Source organism: Rhea americana, unplaced genomic scaffold (genome assembly GCF_003343005.1).
Source record: "Rhea americana isolate MKP2758 unplaced genomic scaffold, rheAme1 scaffold_37, whole genome shotgun sequence".
Classification (NCBI taxonomy): domain Eukaryota; kingdom Metazoa; phylum Chordata; class Aves; order Rheiformes; family Rheidae; genus Rhea; species Rhea americana.
The window spans coordinates 3,790,636-3,795,683 of NW_028186501.1; the positions used below are offsets into that span (position 1 = coordinate 3,790,636).

Sequence of the window (5,048 nt, forward strand, 5' to 3'; positions counted from 1 at the left end):
GGGCGCGCGGAGGCGGCCGACTGCGGCACACGGGGCCGGGCGCGGCGCTCGGCGGCGGGGGGAGCCGGGCCCGGCGGGCGCTGTGCGCGCCCCGCCGCCGCTCCGGGCTTTTCTGCGGAGATTTCCCCGTCTCGTCCTGACGTCAGCCCCGTCCCAGGGTGCCGCACACGGGGCAGGGCCGGGGGCAGGGCCGCCCGCCCCGGGAGACCCGCGGCCGCCCCGGGCCCGCTTCCCGCCGGCCGCCCGGCAGAGGCATCCCCGGGCGCGGCTCCCCGCTCCGCTCCGCTCCGCTCCGGCGGCCGCGTCCGCCGCGCTCCAGGTTATATGGCCCCTGCCCTCTTCATTTCCTCCCGGCCGCTTTTCTTCGTTTGAGGGGGGAGGGAGAAGCAGTATTTTTTGTTTTTCCTCCCCCAAGGAGAAGCCTTAGGAAATGCTCCTAATTCAGGACACCCGCGCAGAGGCGGGTGCGCAGCGCCGAGCACTACCTGAGAGGGAGCAAACAGCGCCCAGCGCTGCGCGGGCGGCCCCGCGGCGGAGGTTACGCGGTCCCGGGTAGGCGACACGCGGGCAGGCTCGCGGCGTGGCTCCCCGGCCGTGCCCCCAGCCCCTTTGTTCAGCTGATTTTTCCAGGGAATTCCCTGAAGGTTCCCCCATCACACACGCCTGATACCTGCCCTCCTCCCCGGCTTTTGAGAACCGAGGCAGGCAGGGCGTTTGGAAGGTGTCCCCCCTCCACCCCCCCCGAGAGAAAAACACGCAAGTGCTACGGGCACCATGTGTTCACCGGAGCGGGGCATGCCGTGTGCTTTCCTGAGTAGACTGGGTCGCACACGCACGCACACACACACACACACACACACTAGCTATAGCTGCAAAACAAGGGCAACGAATATGGAATGGATCAGAAAGATAAATAGCATAAAATCAGGAACAGTCCAGTCCCACACTTGCCATTAGTTATAGAGAGAAGAAGTAAATGGGATTCACATGTCGAGCATTAGCTGGTTGTTAGTCTGTAAGATAATATTAACTTTAGTGCTTGCTAGTTTACTCCAGTTTTCCAAAGGCAGTTCCAGGAGGCGCCCAGCCTGTAATTTAGGATGGCACATACTGTGTGAAAGAGGCTTTGGCACCGGGGCCTACCAGCACATCAAGGTGATATTAACATAATAAAACGTTTGGAGAGCAAGTAGGAGCTCATAAATTAATGCATTCTACTGTTTTAATGCTAGGAGCTAACAATGCGTTTCCTGTTCGGCTGATCGTCCCCGCTGCAGCCTAACAGCTGTTTTAAAGGTGCTGTGAAATTAAAGAGAGGGAAGACGATTGTCTTTAAATCAATGTTTAATGATGTGTTATTAGGAGAAAAGTCTTCCTCCAGCAGATGTTTACATGCTGAAGATGGAGGAGAGCTTCCCAGGCTGTCTGCTTGCCTATGGAGAGGAGAGGAGGAGACCAGAGGGAAAACACCCCCACGTCCCTCTAGTCTGGCTGACAGCCCTAGCGGTCCCAGTGCCGGGAGCTCTGCAAGGGGCCTGGCTTGCTCGGGGCTGGGCTTGGCCACAGAACGGCAAACCTGCCCCCTAGCCTGCTGGAAATGGGGCCCCTCCTGGGAAAGCTCTTGCCTAGGTGGGTGCTGAGGAAACTCTTCCAGGGTGTTGAATTGCTGCAAAGATTTAAAGTATTTAAAGTAGTGACTATGGGCAGGTGAACACAGTAAATACGGAGAACATCTTRCCCATGTTCTCGAGGTGGCAAAATCCTTTCCACATAAAGATCAGAAGATCTGCAACCTGCTGACATTCCTACATGCAGGAGTACCCCCCGCCCTGCCACCCAGGAGTCTCTCTGGGTGAAGCTCTGAGTGATCTCCCTTTCTGACAGGTTAAGAAGAGCTCTAGAGAGGTCAGAAACTTCTCAAAGGCCACACAGCTGGCTCATAAGCCTCCTAGCTGCAAGGGGGGATTATACACAGACCTCATCCCTCCTAGCCTAGGGGACCATGCTCTCTAAACAGTTATTCTGGGCTACAAGTGTGTCCAAGCTCTTCACTGTATAGGAAGAACACGACTCTCATAGGTCAGTAGGACTAAGACACCTCTGCTCATGCTTAAACATCAAACTCTAAGTACTAGCAGAATAAATGCATCCCTGAGGTAAGATGTGGGAGTGAAGATGAATGAGATGGATGAGATAAGGTGGAAGCAGAAGCAGTGTGTGCAAATCTCTTTGTAGGTGCCCAAGCCTCTTTGTCTTCTTTGTGCCTGATCCAAAAARCGAATGAACTAGTCATAGTGCCTGTGCTTCAGTTCCCCCTTTAAAAATGGCCATCACAAACCTTTCCACCTGGAGGAGCAGAGAGGTTCAGATGCCTACAGCACGTGGGGGTCTGTGCCCAAAAGGCACAGRGTGAGTGCAGAACATCACTGTGGGTCCACCTGCAAGGGCAACCTGCTTCTGGACACCTGAAAGCTGTACCCTGGCAAGCCTCCTGCTGCCCATCAGCATAGCATCAGGTCATTTCCAACCCAAAGAGCTTCCACAAAGGCTTTTTTTCCAAAACCAATCCAAACWGAGTCTAGTATTCAGCATGATGATGGCACAAATTATTCCCACACAAACAGAAGAACCCTCTGTAAYTGCTTATTTTAATCATCACAAACATTCATTAAAATAAAATCTCTCTATATTTCCAAATATAGAAAAGAAATGACTCTTCTAAGCTCTCCCCTGCCTTTATTCGCAGTCTTGCCTGTTAGTGCTTCTTTGGAATAATGTTTAAGAGGCTGTAATGCTTCTTTGGGAGAAACTGGGATGTTTGGAACATGAGTGGATAGTAACTTTTCTAAACTTCCCAGAAGAGACAAATTATAAAGGAATAAGCCTCTTTCTGTGCAYGCACACTTGTTTTGGAGCCAAATGGAAAGGAGAGCTCAGAAAAAAACTCCGACAAATTGTTTGGAAAATATTGTCCTTCCCAAGACAGACCTAACCATGGCAGGAGGGGAGGGAGCAAGTGCTGAAATTTTCCCTTTAAAATTCTAGCCCAGCAGCCCTCCCATTCTCTCCACTGGGAGGTTTGTGTGAGTCAGACCTGCAAGATCATCCATTCAAGATCTGTAATATTTCCAGTGCTGCACTGCCCTCCCTGCTTYTCTCCTGCTCCTCGCCGCAGTGAGACGGAAAGGAGTCCTTCCCCTGGAGTTGTTGCCAGTGCAGCAGAAGGAAACCTGGACCTGTCCCTGTCCCTGTCCCTGCCCCTGGCTCTTGTCATCCCGGAAGACACCCAGGACTAGAATGAAGGGAAAGGCACTTAGAAAATGTATTTATGCATTTTTGAAGATAACTGTGAAGAGAAAGAAGTATAGAGAGAGGGTCAAAGATCTTCAGAGCCACTGGAGCCCACAGGAGGATGGAGTGGGAGCATGCTGGGAGCATGGCAGGGAAGTATGAGGATGAGGAGAAGTCCTCTTCCCAGCTCTGCCCTAGCAGATGGAAGAAGCAGTAWAATAGCAGAGGATGTTGGCATTTGGAGCAGGTTTATGAAAGCTGTGGGCAGAGGCCAGGCTAGCCACGCTGAGTCGGTAATGGAAGACCTGATGGCTTAGTGGACAAAATAAGCGGCACATTGCTACCTTGCCTGTTAGCTGGAAGCACAGAAAATCCTTGTTATGGCAAGGAAATCCCTTCACTCCTTTTAAATCATGGGGCTGATCAGCACTGTCACCCTGACAAATAAACAAGCTTGATATTTATGCATCCTGAACTGCTAAAGGCGGCGTTCATGCAACAACAAAAAACTGCAGCAATTGTTGTGCGCACGGGCGGTTAACAGCAGCGTGCTGAGCATGCAGGACTCTCCGAAAGGAGACGTTGGGAAAGAGGGTTTTTTGCGTGGTTGTGTTTATTCCCTGGTGACACGCTGCTAACAAGCTGCAAACCAAGGATCACCCACAACAAACAAAAACAAACAAACAAAGTTTTGTAGAGGGTGGTAACACTTAGTTTAATTCTCTTAGGCTTTTAAAAATAATTACAGCCCTGCTTGTGACAACTGGAAAKGGCACATTTACTCCCATAAAACTGCTTGTTATTTTTTAAGAATGACATTTGGAGATGTTCCCTTATACAATGTAGACATTAATGGGAGTAGATCTCAATCAATGAAATATTGATGTCCTTCTTATCTTTGTACTAGCAGGATTTTTGATCCTGCAGCTTGTGGTCAGCTGTTTACTTGCCAGTTAAATCACAACACATTTAACGACTTTCTAGAGATCTGTCCGAGGACTTGCTGCCAAAGAACAGGATCGTGAGGATTTTGGCATTAGTGAAAAGTTACTTAAGGTCTAGACATTGATCCAAGTATCTCTACTGCTGTTTTATTCCATGGCAATACATTCAGGCAATATCTGATCATTATAGATTTTGAAGGAAATGACATATATGCTTTAAAACTAACCTGCCTGCTGCATTCTCACTAAGTAGACATTGCAAGTGACTCAAAATGCTCTGCTGAGTTTAATATTAATTTGTGCCTTGACAGCACAACAGTGCCATATTTTACACCTTGGCATTTGCTTAAACCACCTTCTTAGGTTTTGGTAGAACCCCCCCCCCCCATGAACAGAGACTATGGGGTCCACCTTTAGGTGGGAAGCTTTTAGTTTTGGCTTTAATAGCGACTAAGCACATATTCAGTGGTAAATTTGTGCTCATATACATTAATGAAGAGATGAGTAAGGGTAGATAAGTCTAGAGATTTATGCAATCATGAATAGTGTAAGAGGGTGAATAGGAAATGATCATTCTGTAACTCCTCTAAGGACCCGAGATCGTCACACGAAATTGKCAGGTGGCTCTCCCAAAACAAACAAACAAAAATCAAAACCAAAAGGAGGTGTTTTTCACACTGTATCTGGTGGTTATTTGGAACTCCTTGCTGCAKGGTGTTGTACACACTAAGTGTTTGCGCGACATCAAAAGATAACTGGTCAAGATAACTTGTCTTATGGAAGGAAAAAGGCCACTAGGGGCAGGGAAGCCCA

General features: G+C 49.4%; 1 protein-coding gene across 1 annotated transcript in view; it reads right to left on the reverse strand.

Annotated features, from left to right (window-relative positions):
• The window catches only part of PITX1 (paired like homeodomain 1), a 16,967-nt gene extending 16,273 nt beyond the window's left edge, over positions 1-694 (reverse strand). The window contains exon 1 of the mRNA XM_085312813.1: positions 37-694. The gene's annotated coding sequence lies outside the window, so the exon portion shown is untranslated. The remainder of the gene's footprint in view (positions 1-36) is intronic.
• Positions 695-5,048: the final 4,354 nt, after the last annotated feature.